The following is a 14,656-nucleotide window of genomic DNA, read 5'->3' as shown; positions in this document are numbered from 1 at the left end:
CGCACTGCCGCATTAGCGCGAGGCCGAGCCGGGGGGGGGGAGGGGGGGTCGGGACCCCCCTCCCCCATCCCGGCGAGGCCGAGCCAGGAACGAGCCGTAGCAGGCGACGGCGCGGCGTGCCGCGGCGTCGCATGCGGAGGCGAGTCCGTAACATGACTTGCCCCATTATCTTATCTTTATTTTTAGGGGAAAAACATCACCGTTATGAATTGTTTTTTCATTTGTACTTTTTTGATAATATTTTTTGTACTGTTGTGAGTTATTATTTGAGCTTTAGCCGTTTGTTTTCACCATCCATATTGATTTTTTTATTTGTATTTGATTTTTGGTATTATCTTTTGTAACTGGCTAGAGATAGTGGGCTTTGCCACGGTTGTGGGCTTTAGGCTCCGTTTTCTCCCAGTCATCTTTTAACCCTCCCACTCACCTTTTAACCTCCTATCTTCCCCGTTCCGCTCCTCTCCCGTCCCCAAATCGATTCCGTCTTCGTTCCCCTCTTCTTCTCTTCTCGGAGCGGGAGTTGTTACTCCTGTTTCGCCGCGGGAGCGTCGGTCGGAGGGCTCAACCCCAGGGGTGGAGGTCCGGGTGCTCTTTTTTGTTCTTTTTGCTCTGCCATTGACTTTGCTTGCGTCCTCTTATGTTCAGATTTTCTCTCTATTTCTAATCTCTTGCTCTCTTTGTTGTCCCAGGCTGCACTCGCTAGGGTTCCTTTGCTGTTGAACGAGTGTTTGGCGGCAGTGATACTGGATTGCATGGCGGATTTTGTGTTTGCTGGTAAGAGTTTTGCTTTTGTATGGCGTGCTTCGTTTATGAAATAGTTCAAATCCCTAATTTTTGTTCATGTGTCTTGCAGATCTGGTTCGGCCGATTTTAGGACTGTAGATCTTAATGGGTACATCATCCAGTCTGGACAAATTGAATGCAAGTGATTTTCCCTGTATTTTGGATGATGTCTTAATAGATCTGGTTTTTATGTTGTACAGTTGTTGTCTTATCGACTTTATAAGTTGTATGTATTCTGATATGTGTTAATTTTGTCCTGGATTGTATGGCGTGTATGGTTTTGGCAGTTGATGCAACATGCAGACAGGATGTAGTACTTATCACCATGTGTATTTTGAACTGCTGTCCTGGCATTTGAATAGGTTGTTGTAGTCAATGATGAACTAGTATGGTGTTGAAAGAGTTGTGTTTTCTGAAGTTTGTTCTACAAGTGGTGGGTTCATATTTGTTTTATTCGGTGAACTTGTAGTGTTCACATAGTTGAACTTATTGATTATTCTTGTACTTTTTTGCTAATTATGATGTTGTTGCAGATGTTGGAGTGCCGGTGCCTCCTGATTCTGACAAATCAGAACGCTTTCAAGATCTTGTGAATGTTATTTTGAGACACCAAATCCTCTAGAAGAACTTGCGAATGTTGCTGGTGTTTCCCTTATATTTGCTCTATTTTTATCAGCCTTTAATACATATATATGCTTAGTTACATCAGTTGTTCCGTTTTGTTTTGTGTCTGATGCAATGCGCTTTATTTATCTATTGTGTCTGCAATGTTAATTGTGTTTTAATTTTTTATGTGCGTGGTTATGTTATTGGTTTATGCAGTTAATGACAGCCATGGTGTTCCAGAGGACATTGTTGATGTTGTTAAAGATATTAATGATGGAATGTATTCACTTAATGTTGATGATGGTGATGGCAGCTTGCAGTTGTCTGTTACTCAGTCTCAAAGTGTTGATGGCACTGAGCCTATTACCCAAGCTGAGGATGTTCCTATGCAGTTACAGCTCGAGGATGAAAGGATAAGAAAGAAGAAGTATGAATTCCAGAAGAGAAAGGAATTGGAACAGCATCAAAAGGCTACCTGTGTGCCAGAAAGTGATGTTGATGTTGCTCAAGCTCCTAAATGTGTAGGCCACGAAGGTGGTGACGCGGGTTTTTCAACTGTTCATGTCGGATCTCATGGAAGTGACATGCTTGTGAAGACAAACTTGATGCAAACTCGCTTGACGCAAGTGTTTGATCGTGATGGAGTTAAGGAGAAGAAAGTTGTTTTGAAGAGGAAGATGTCAGATCGAAATCCTGATGGCACACAGAGGTGTAGTCCACGTGTGAAAGTTGTTTCCCAACCTGGTAATAGCAAAGCTGATGCGGATAGTTTTGCTGTGAAAATTGGTCCAAGCAAACTTGGTGGCTCCTCTGTTCGTCGGAGTCCACGAGGTTTGACAAATAAGAAGCCTTCTTCATCTCCTCTTCAAGAGCGGTCTTTGTTGAAAGAAAATAAGAAGCGTAAAGTTCATCCTGCAAAAGTGAACAAAGGTGTGAAGAAGCATGCTCGTGTTGAAGCTAAAGATTCTGCATTTGAAGAAGATGATAGTGAAGTTGATTCAGAAGATGAATTTGCAGTGGTATGTGTTTTGTACTGCATGTGTCTTGCTAGTTGTACTTGCAATGATTTAATTGTGTTTGGGCTGGTATTCTGGCCAGGTGAGGCTGGTCATTGTTTTGCATCTATTTTGATTGTGGTACTTATGTTGTTTTAATAGTTGAACTTGTGCAAACTTTTCTTTGTTTTACTTGCCTTCATATGCTTGTTTTGTTTCCTATATTCATTGTTTGCAGTGGTATGTGTTTTGTTGTGCATGTGACTTACTAATTGTAATTGTAATGATTTAATTTGTGCTTGGGGTGGTATGCTGGCCAGGTGAGGCTTGTCATTGTATTGATTAATTGAGGGTAGTACTGATGTTGTTTTAATAGTTGAACTTGTGCAATCTTTTTTTACTTACATTTGTATGCTTGTTTTGTTTTCTATATTCATTGTTTGCAGTGGTTTGTGTTTTGTACTGCATGTGACTTACTAGTTGTACTTGCAATGATTTAATTGTGTTTCGGATGGTATTGCGGCCAGGTTAGGCTGATCATTGTTTGCATCAATTGAGGGGTGGTACTGATGTTGTTTTAATATTTGAACTTGTGCAATCTTTTCTTTTTATTTTTACTTGCATTCATATTCTTTTGTTGTTTTCTATATTCATTTTTTAAGGTGTGGCTTTTTTGTTTTCATTTACAGCCTGTTAGAGTCATGAGTCCGGTCAAGCCGGTGGGAGGCAATGCCGGAAAAGTTGCCTTGGATGAAGGTGACCAACGGAAATTGAACTTAACTGTGCGATGTTCATTGAGAGAGGTTGAAGATTGTGCTAAATTGCTCGAGAGTCGGCATGTGGCTAGGGTTCATGCATCTGGTTTTGGTTCTATCTTCAGGTGGACGGTGAAGTCTAACATTTCCCACCCTCTGATGGGAGTTTTGTACCTGAGGATAGATTGTGATACAATGACTCTTGACATGGGTGAAGCTAATAAGAAGCTTCGCATCACTAGCGATGGTATACAGCAATTATTTGGTTTCCCTCATGGTGGTCGTTCTGCGCCAAGGCCGTCAGAGGACGGATATGATGACGCTCTGATGAAGTTAAGATCGGAGCTTGACATTAGCAGGGACAAAGATATCAAGACAAAGGATTTGAGGAATAAGCTCAAGGTGCTCGTCAAGGATCCTAGCAAAGATGACCTTGCTCTGAAAGTGTTCTTCATTATTGTGTTTATGAAGGTTGTGTTGCCTGGATCTGCCCCGCGTGTTTCCGGAGAGGCAACAATGTTTGAGGGTCTCGTCTTTGAGGACATGGCTAATATGTATTATTGCCAGCTGATGGTTGATGAGCTTAGAAGGGCTGTTGCCAAGTACCAAAGTGGTCATACCATGGGGAAGGCAATCACAGGCTGTGCCATAGGGCCTGTACTAATGTACCTTGGCTGCCTTATCCGTGGCAAAACTGCGGAGCCTGACATGCGAGTCCCCCGCATATGTTACATGGATCCTGCCAAGCTTTCTGATCTGGTTGATGCAGATTTGATAAAAAAGGCAATGCAGATCCAAAGACTTGGGTGTTTGGGAAGCTTCCGGTGAGTTTTGTTTGTTTTGTCTCTTGCAGACCTTTTTTTATTTTTAGGTATAGCTATTTTTTGCTGTAGTGGACATGTGTAATGTAGAGTTGTCTGTTTATATTTTGTATGGTTTAGGTATGGATTTTTAGTACCGTTGTTTCGTGTTTGGTTGAACTGAATAACTTTGTTCAACTGGCCTGTTGGTAAATACTAACAAATTGGCAATGACAGTTAAAGTTTTATTAGTGGTGTTGATTTTAAATCTGTTAATATCATGATTTATTTTTCCCTATGTGTTGCGTTGATTAATTAACTATTTTCCCCTTTTGTTTGTAGTGGAAAACTCAAGAGGAGGTTGTTTTTTTCCGAGTGTATAAACGGCCAGTCCTGGAGATGCCGTCGTCTCAGGTTCCGAAGTTTTCATCTCTGCCCGATGAGTTGAGGGATGGCCGTGGTGTTGAGGGTGCTGGTTATGCCCCTGGCCCTAGTAATGCTAGTGCTTCAGAGAGGCAGGGTTTTGGTATTGATGTTGCTGTTTCAGCGTTGGAGCGCACTGAGCATATCTTAAGTAATGTGTGTTCTGAGCTGCAAAAGGTCCCAACGACAGTTGAGCGTTTGAGCTGTATTAATGGTATCCTTCCTGAAGGTCATCAATTTAATGTTGAGGAATCTATTGACTACATTGAGATGGAGAGAATTTTAATCGGTGATATGCGCGACGGTGCCGCTAATCTAGTTCAGAGCTCGGTTCGCCTGTTGAACAACATGAAGCGTTTCAGAACTATGCAAAACTCTCGCTGCAAGCCATATGAAGAAAGTGCAAATGTTGTTATCAAGCAGTTTGAGCAGGATGAGGCTGCTGCCACCGACAGCAGGGCTGGTGATGGTACTGAGGCTAATGTTTTTGACCATGAAACGAATGATGTTGGCTTTGAGCGTCCTGATGTTGATGTGAGTCAGTCCTTGGTGTTTTGCAATTTTTATGTTGTTGTCCTGATGTCAGTGTTGTAGTTGAACTTCCTCATGTTCATCTATTTATTAATAATTTTCTTTCATGCAGATTGATCACGATGACGCTGCTGGCACCGACAGCAGGGCTGATGATGGTACTGAGGCTAATGTTTCTGATCAGCGTACGAACGATGTTGGCTCGCAGCACACTGTTGTTGATGTGAGTCAGTCCTCATTGTTTGTATGTTTTTACTATGTTGTTCTGCTGTCAGTATTGTAGTTGAACTTCCTGATCTACATCTGTTTATTAATTTTTCTTTTCATGCAGGAGACCAGTCATAATGTTGAGGCTGTTTTTGACGGTGGAGTTAATGATCTATCCACTAATAAGTGCAAGGTTATTTTTATTTTCATTGTGTTTATTAATATTTTCTTAAAATTTCATGCGCACCGATGTGTCTTGCTTATTCATTTTTCTATCCCACACCGTTTATTGTTGCTCATAATAGCATTGTTTTTTTGTCTCATTACATTTGAATCAGGGTCCTATTGTTGGCGATGAGCCTTGTTTGCCTGTTGGTGATGTCGCTTTGAATGTTAGCAGCAGCAAGTTCGATGATGTTGCTGTGAATGCTTCCAAGGTTTATTTTTCTGTGCACCTATTGGTAGCTTATTTTTTATTATTAGTTTTGTTCATATTATTTACTTTTTTCTGAATTTTTATTTTCATCAGATTACTATTGTTGAGCGTGAGGTTGTCCTTAGTGGTGGAGATGATGCTCATGATGTTCCATTGAGTAGTGGGTGCAATGTTGGTACCAAAGTTGCTGATGAGGATGTTGGTGTTGCCAGCATACTTGATGCCAAATCGCCTGGTGTTGGTATGGCTGGGAATGAAAATGTTTCTGGTTGTGAAGATTTGCCGCCGGAGAGTTTCCCGCCTGGAGGTCTTGATTACGGTGATGCATTGCAATATGCTTCTAGCGTGGAGGAGGTGCCATCCGAGGATGATGATTTACTTCTATCAATTTCTTTTGACCCCTTGACGCAGGAGGCGCTCTTGTCGTCCCAGGATTTTCTTTCTACAGACCCTGAAAGCGCATCAATATTGGTGTCCTCTCAAGATGTCCCATCGTCAAACCCTGAAACTGGAAGCATCATGGTCTCATCACAGGAACTACCGTCGTCGTCAAACCCTGATAGTCTAGGTAAGGACTTGTAAATGGGGTGTACTTCTCAATTTTGGCATTTTGGACACGTTCTCTTGTAGATGTTGAACTTATTATTTTTCATCATTTTCTGCAAGCAGAAAGTGGTAATGTTGTTAAGGTTGATACGTTTTTCTACGCTGTTACGAGGTTGCGCACGAACCGTACGAAATGGTTAGTTTGGGATTTTGCCCGTACCATTTTTTGTCTCTTTTTCTTTCTCTAGTTTGATTATTGTTGTTGTTGCAGTAGTTTTAATTCATGTAATCTTTTGTGCTTTTCTAGTCACAAGCCGATGTTTCAATATAAAGAATGTGATGCCAGTGTTGGTTCTATTGCTAAAGCATTTGTCCCCACTGGCATGCTCAACTCAGACAGTGCTGATGTTATTTTGTATTCTCTACGTCAGAAGTACCGAGACACTGACAAGTTGATAGTTCCCAGATGGGTGACAGTCAGTATTTTGCTTTTTTGTAAATAGGATGATAACTTGTTTTGCCAATTTTCTAACTATTGTTGTTCTTTTTGTACAACAGACCAAGATCCGTGATGGAAATATTGATTCCAATGTGCTAAATTGGTTCACAAGATCAGGTGCTGATGGTTTTGACCAAGTAGGTGAACTTGGACTTTTGTACTCATTAACTAGAACTGTCATGTTTTCTTTGTAGTTTTGGGAGGTGTGGGGAATGAACTTGATGTGTGCTTCTTTTATTAAAGCTGTACTTATTGTTGCAAGGGAATTGAACTGATATGATTGTTCCTCAATTTTGGGCGGTGGATATAATTTCTTTATGATTATTTGATTTTTTGTTTGTACTTATGAATTTCAATTTCCCTCTTTTATTTTATTGTTTTGTAAATTCATTTTTCCTCTGTGATTTTTTTCCAGCTTCTTTTCCCTACATTTGATCCGCCGTCATTTGTGGCTACCATGAATCCTAGTGAAGTATCTGGGCATTGGTGCTTGGTTGTTCTGAATTTGAAGTTCCGTCGTTTCGAGTGTCTTGATTCACTCCGTGATGAAACCTGGGGTGATGCAGTTAGATTCTTAAGGAATATGACAGATAATATAAAGAAGCTTTGGAGGGAGTCCAGTGTAGACAGGGCCAAACCGTTCTCACTGGCGCATATTGATGGTTTCTCTTGCGAGTTTGTGCGGGTGCCTCAGCAGGAAAACACGTGAGTATCCGTTTTTAATGATTTTTGCTGGTTGTTTTTGTTGCTGGAGGATGTTGTTCGTGTATTTTTTGGATTTTGTGTTGTACAATTTTTTGATTTTTCCTTTGTTTACAGGCATGATTGTGGATTCTTTATGCTACAAAACTGCAAGACCTATTATTGCCGGGAGGATGGTGTAATTGAAATGGCCGATTACAGCCATGGAGACATTTTGGACATTAGGAAGACTTTGCTGTATACCTACGCAACTAGCGATGTGTTTGATGTTGACTTCCAGGGTTTGTTCGGCATCGAACCCTGTACGTGTGCATGGACTTTTGTAATTTTTTTGCAGCTTGTACTTCTCTATTAGTACTTTCATGAAATATTATTTGAACTTACGCTTTGTGTGGTCTTTTTTTTTCAGGTGAGTGGCTGGATCTTGGTGAGCCTGACTATAGGTTCTTTGGTAGCCAGTTCTTGGAGCTCGAGCGCGTAGCTATTGATCTTAGCCAGGGGTGTTCTCCCGAAAAGACAAGATCTGGTGTTATGAAGGGGCGGTTGGGAGCTCTGAGAGGTTTTACGGCTGCTTGTGCAGATAGCCCTACTACACCCAAGAATCCCATTGTGGAATTGATAGACAGTGATCATGATGTGTTTGACAAAATTGCTGGCGTTGGAAGAGTCACGAGGAGCGCTGCTGCGAAAGGTTTATCTCCCCTTGCTGGAATAGTGGCTCGTAGAGCTGGTGGTGCTAGGAAAGATTCCGCTTTGGATTCTGGCAATGTTGTAAGCACGAAGCGTGCGCCCAGAGCTCCTATAAAGTTTTGCTCCCCTGTGCAGCAGCTTCACCCTTATAATTCCCTCACCTGGACAAGGCTCGCAGGTTGTATAATCTGTTGCTTAGTAATGAATGGCGTGAGAAGTATGGCGAGTGAGTATCTCTCATTATTTTTTCCTCTTCCTTTTCTTCCGTTGTTTGTAACTGCTAGATAAATATGGCATGAACTGTTCCTTTTTGTACAACTCGAACTGCTATGAATGCCTTATCTTGCTTCTCCTTCTTTTTGTTCTTGTGTGTGCTGCAGGAATACATTCTCAATGATACCTCAGCCTGATGGAAACGTAACTAACTTCACTGGGAATCGCATCTAGGAAGTTTTTTCACTTGGGCAAATGATGGAGGGTGATGTAATTGACTTCCTCATTGATGATTGGAAGCAAGATCCCGATAGAAATGTTGATTTCGCATCTGGGAAAAGAATATTGCTGAGTCCATATTTCATCACGGTAATCAATCAGATCGGTTTCTTTATGTTGAACAAGACTGTCTATTGTTTTTATGATTTTTAATAATACTTTGCTTGTTGATTCTTTTTCCGCTGTCTATTTTCTATTTTGGCTTTTTTGCAGGTTGTGCTTGACTGTTCGTTTTACGAGGATGAAAATAAAGTGTTTAATGTGGAGAGTGCAGCGAGAGATTTCAAGAGCTATGTTAAAGCTAATGAAGACTTGCTTAGTGCCGACCTTGTGAGATCTACTAGCTGATTTTTGGTTTTTATTTCTTTGTTGTGATGCAGGTTTTTACTTTGAATATTTAACATCTCTTTTTTGGTCATTTGTTTTTAGATCATGATGCCTCTATTCAAGCCTATGGTTTTATCAAAGGATAGGAAAGTGAGCCACTATTCCTTATATGTCATGAATCGGTACCGAAGTAGCGTTGACATCCTTGACTCTTTACCTTATCCGAAGAACCACCATCCTTCGAAGAACACCTATCACAAAGACTGCGAGAAGATTGTGAGTGACATTCATTATTTGTACTGGATTAATATTTCTGCATCTTTGTTTCTGCTGTTTCTGAGACCTAAAACTGTGTGGGTTGTTTTGTTTTTTTACAGATTTCTAGATTGGTCAAAGTAATGAAGGCTGTGTATGGTGATGCTCAGTACAATGCGAGCAAGCAGCCCAATTAGGAGCTGTTTGCAAAGAAACCAACATTTGTCAAGGTTCCACTTCAAGGGCCGAATGAATGTGGCCATTATACTCTGAAGTATGCAGGATGCTATGATGGTGAAAAGATCGTTGAGAACATTCGAGATAATGACGTGGGTTTCTTGTTGAGCTTTTCACTTTCTGTTTTTGGCTTATTGTGCATCCTTTTTTTACGTGTCATGATTTTTGATAATTTGTTTTATTGTTTTGCAGCCACGCATTGTTGATTGGAACGCTGAGGATCTGTATAGAGTTGTGTTCAACCGTAATAACCATCTTATGGTGACGGAGCTTCCCAAGGAGGTTCAGGCTTTGGCTCCTGATGCATAGGATAAATTTTCATCATTTGCATAGTGAATTGGATAGTTGTGTGATATATCTCTTGAAAACATTGTAGGCTCTATTTTGTAGTGTTTGATGTCTTGTCGAGTACTATGTAATAACTAGTATATTTTGTGTTGTGTTTTAAGTGTGGCACAATGTTTCATCGGGAATTCGTTTTGGTTAAGTTTTTTTTGTACTGAAGACTTATATAGTAGTTGAACTGAAAACAATTTTTCAGTCATTCAATTACAAGATAGAGCAATCCTACTATGTTTAAATAATGTAAAAGGATTATTAAGATAAGTTATTTTGACTGCATTCAAAAGGATTATCAAATGGTTTAAATAATAATTTCACTGCTTCAGCGGGCACAAATCAGAAATTATGTCAGTACTGATGTGTACTCTGCCTTGTACTGACGACTGAGAGTTATCAGTACTGATATGCTACAAGAGTTTAAAATTTTCCTTGACATATTTTTTTCCTGAGTTACTGGTTCACAGTAGCCTTTTGCGTCGGATATATCCAGATAAGTTTTTCCAAACGTATTTTGTGACTGCATTCAAAATGATTATCAAATGGTTTACATAATAATGTCACTGCTCCAGCGGGCACAAATCAGAAACTAAAAAATAACTTTAGTTCTGATCGAGAAATTGACGATAAAGCTAAATAAGTTTTGGTAAACGACAGTGTTTTGTGAAATGCTTCCTCATTGTGTGCTGATTCAACTGAGACTACAAGGTTATTTTTTAGTTGACGCAGCAGGATAACCACTATGTATTGTTCAGTCTTGAGCTTCTCCTAACTGTCCCCGAATGTTGTGCCTTGCCGGCGCTCTTTCCAGGTTGAGCCTTGGCAGCTTCATCGTCAGTTTCAGTTTCCTCGCCCCTGACACTGTCATCTTCATTGTCTTCGTCTGATTGGCCGTCATTCTCATCAAACTCTTCTTCTTCATCGTCTTCATTTGATTGCTTGGAACTCTGTACCTTGCCCTATTTATGTTCAGCTCCACTGACCTCCTTGCCCACTTTGCACGTGTGGGCATTATGTCCGTCAGTTCCACCACACTTGCGGCAAGTGTAGCTGTTACGTGTGTTGTCTCCATTGGTAGAAAGCTGGGTGGCTCGAATCTGCTTGTTCTTGTTGACAATGGCATATGTGCGGAGTGGGCCTGTGTGGTAGTTATGGTTGCTCACGACATTGCAGAATCCGCATGCCCTTACCCCGAGGGGTTTGCCGTCCGGGCCAAATTCCACGCGCTTGATGGGGCGTGGTGGCTTTTTGGCTGCTGCTTTCGCAGCTTTCACTGCTTGCGTCTTGCTCTTCCTCCCCTTTGTGTTTGAGAATATTGGGGGTTTAATCACCCTTTCCTGCTGCTGCTGGTAGGATGTGCTATTGTCATGTCATTCACCTACAGCACCATCAAGCTCATGATCTCGCATGTGAGTTTGTCGGTGCTCTTGAGTGTGCACGCGGGCAAGCTCCGGTTGCTGCTGCTCCTCTTCCTCGTTCTCAAACGGGTCAATAGCTCCCATATGGTTCATCTCGGACAACATTGTAGCAATATCCTGCTCAATGGCTTCATTGTCCGCGACACCTCCATTTTCAGCATAATGCATGGCGTCGAGTTCTTGTTCAAGTTTGTCCATGACGACCCGCGTCCTTGCCATTTGCTCTTGGCTTCTCAAGCTTTTTCTGTGCACCCTCATGTTCAGCGTCAGCAGTGAGCTTTCAATGCAGTATTGGGATGCCTTGTTTGACGCTACTGTCCTCAAGTCATTTCTGTAAAATGTTGGCTAGATGTTCGGGCGTTTGGTGTATCTCCTGAGTATGTATTTCTCTGGAACGCTTTCAGCCTTAATTGTCTGCATCATGCACAGGACATGCACACAGAAAAGACCTATATTTGTTTTTGGAAGAGGTGCATGTTTTTTGTCATTTCATTCGAACAAAAACTTTGCAAAAGAAGTAGTACAGTATGTAACATCTTTTTTGTAGTCCTCACCTGTGTGGTCCCATAGCCTACACTCGCACTCATATGTTTCTCCCACGGGGTCTGCAACCACCTAGAACACGTGCTGAGCCCACACAGACAGTTTTTGCGGGTGGTTGTAGTGCACTAGGTACTTTGTGGGATCTTCCGTCTCTGTCGCCGTGAAGAGAGTGCTTAGTTTTAGCCTATCTCTGATCTCGCTGTACACAACTCGCGTGTACAACTTTGCCATCTGGGTGTCAAACCCATAGAAGGTCAGTGTGTTTTGTTCCTTCTACAGATGCAAGAATGATGACCAAATTGTTAGTTTTCTCGCAGGAAAAACTTCTAATAAAGTTTTTACTTTAGTAAGCATGTAATTTTTTGTCTTACAACAAGTGATAGAGCTATTCCCGGTTACCCATTGTCTCCTGGTTCTCTGTCTGCCTCCTGGTTTTGATGCAGGAGTTTACCTGGCTGACAAACCGGTGTAGGTTATGTCTCTCATTTACGTAGTTCTTCTTGAGCACATAGTTTATGCTCTCACTTCGCTGTGTGGATGTCATTTTGGCACAGAAAATTTCTTTGAAGTAGGTTGATATCCATTTCTCACGCTCGTTCCACATGCCCACCATTGTGGAATCATCATGGAGGTTGTACTTATCCATGAGTCTTTTCCAGGCATCCTCAAACTCAGTTGGCATGAGGGGCCAGTTGAGAATTGATGTGAATTCATCCTTAAGGTCCTCGTGTTGGAAATACAGGTACGCGAGGTGTTCCCTGTACTTCTTCATAATGTGCCAGCGGCATAGCTTATGTACTGTGTTCTTGAAAACATCTGCGATCGCCAAAGCCATTGCCTGGCACTGGTCTGGTAATGAGAAAATAGACTCGGAGTGGTCAGCAGATGGTTGTGCATATATACCAATACAACTGACACAACATTTTTACTGTGTTATTTTCCTTTTCTTTTTTGGTAGGGGGGTGGTGGTTGGGGGTGGTTTTAGCGGGTGTACCTGTGAGAATGCATGTAGGAGCCTTCCTTCTCATGCACCTTAAAAATGTCCTGAACAGCCACTTGAATGAATCTGCATCCTCATCTCTTATCAGGGCAAAACCAAAGAATGTAGTCTGTAAGTGGTTGTTAGTTCCGACAAACACCCCAAGTGGCATATGGTACTTGTTGGTCTTGTATGTTGTGTCAAACGTTACGCAGTCCCCGAAGTCCTGATACGCTCCTCGGCAGCTTGTGTTCGCCCAGAATATGTTCTTAACTCTATCGGACTCATCGAGTTGCATGTCACAGAAGAATTCCCTGTTTATAGCTTTCATCTCCCTAAAGAAGTTGACAGTCTTTAGGACATCATCCACATCATCAATCCTTGAATTCTTTGCTTTCCTGCATATAAAAAGTTCATTGAAAAATGCATGTTGAACTAGCGTCAGGTCATGCGTTGCTTGATATGTTTGTACTGGCAGAGGAAAAAAGATGTAGGCGGTTTATGGGAGGAGAACAAGTTTGTACTTACAGGTTAATCAGGTCTTTGGCATTCATTTTGAGGAAGTAGCTACCAGGGTCATCACCGCCCAGAATGCTCATGATTTGCGCGTGTTCAATGCCTTTGAACTGCAGCTACTTGACGTACTCCAAGATTGTTTTGTCAAAGTTTTTGTGGGAGTGCAAGAAGACAAGCATTTCTGCGGTGAGCTGTAGCCTGTGGTTGTGTTCCCAGACTATCTCTTTTACGACAAATGTTCCATCCTTTTCCTTCTTCAGCCTCATTTTAGCCCCGCAGTTAGTTCTGGCTGTCGTCTTGTTACGCTGTCTATTTGCTTCAGACACCTTTGATTTATAAACTCCATGGCACGTGCAATAAAGGTAGGCTCTGGTCTTAAACTTGGGGCCTTCCCTGACAGCAAAACCAGCGTGCTTCGCATATACGTTGTAGAAGTTCTTAGTTTCTTTGAAAGTTTCAAACCTCATCTCTAGCCTTGGCAGAACATAAGCTTCAATGTCAGGTGGCTGCACACAACAGTGACAAAACAAAAATGTTAGATGGGGTGGTCACAGCACCATGGTATGGACCGTGCTTGTATTTTTTTCTATATGGATACTTACATGTGTATAGCTCTGCGCTGCCTCTGGTGTTTGTTGTTCTCCCTGGTTTATGGGCGCCGGTGGTGTCACCCTTGGCACATGCAGCAATGCATCTCTTGGAGGGAGCAACGATGACGAAGATCTCCGTCTCTCGTTGTACGGACGTCTCTCCTCAGATTCATTGTGATGTTGCTCCTGTCTATATGGCTCATATCTTGTACTTTTGAACCTGCTAGAGTGGCCAATTTTTTTGTCTTTTTGCCCTGGTCTTCCCGTCGCAACTGCTTTTGCAGCACGGATGATTGATGTTGACGGAGCGATTGGTGGAAGCCTTCTTGTCCTTGGCTTTTGGCATGCACTGGGGAAGGAAAACATTTGTTGTTGGTGATATTGTTGGCCTAGTTGCAACCCAGTAGCTGCAAAGCTTTCATTCCCAGACATTGCTGTTTGCTGTATAGAAGGACCTATCCGTGCTTCTGATGATTGCGGTGTATCTTCAAATCTGCTTGTACTGTTGAAATATCCAGGTGGTATTTCTGGTGTTACCCAACCAGGTGGTGCCCCATATCTGTTTTGCTCATGAAATGCTTGATGCGTGCGCCGCCTTGCATGCTTCTGCAAACAACATTCAAAAGTTTTTGGGATTAATCTGGTTTCGTTTTCAGTCGAATTGATGAACGTTCATGTTCAAACACGGATGTACTGATGTACTATTTTTAGCACTGTTTTGTAAACTGGACATTGAACTCATGCATGACTTCTCCTTTGTTCTTCTGTAACTTATGCAACTACACTAGAAGTACTCCTAGTTTAGGTATCATTGAACTTACTGTGTAACTGTGGCACTCTCTCATCACTATCTACCTGGACTGACGCATATGTGCTATTTTTTTAACTTGAACTGAAGATAGCATATTAGATGCACTAACAGTAACCTCGACATCCTAATCGTGCATCAATGCATGTACATTACAAGTACTGCTAGCTTATGTATCA

At 41.8% G+C, this 14,656-nt stretch overlaps 1 pseudogene; it reads left to right on the top strand.

The window, feature by feature from the left end:
• The window catches only part of LOC123191647 (uncharacterized), a 150,369-nt pseudogene that overhangs the window by 75,582 nt on the left and 60,131 nt on the right, over positions 1 to 14,656 (top strand).

This window comes from Triticum aestivum, chromosome 2A, assembly GCF_018294505.1.
Source record: "Triticum aestivum cultivar Chinese Spring chromosome 2A, IWGSC CS RefSeq v2.1, whole genome shotgun sequence".
NCBI classification, from domain to species: Eukaryota; Viridiplantae; Streptophyta; class Magnoliopsida; order Poales; family Poaceae; genus Triticum; species Triticum aestivum.
The sequence above is the reverse complement of the archived record's forward strand: the minus strand, read 5'-3'. Positions and strand labels throughout refer to the sequence as shown.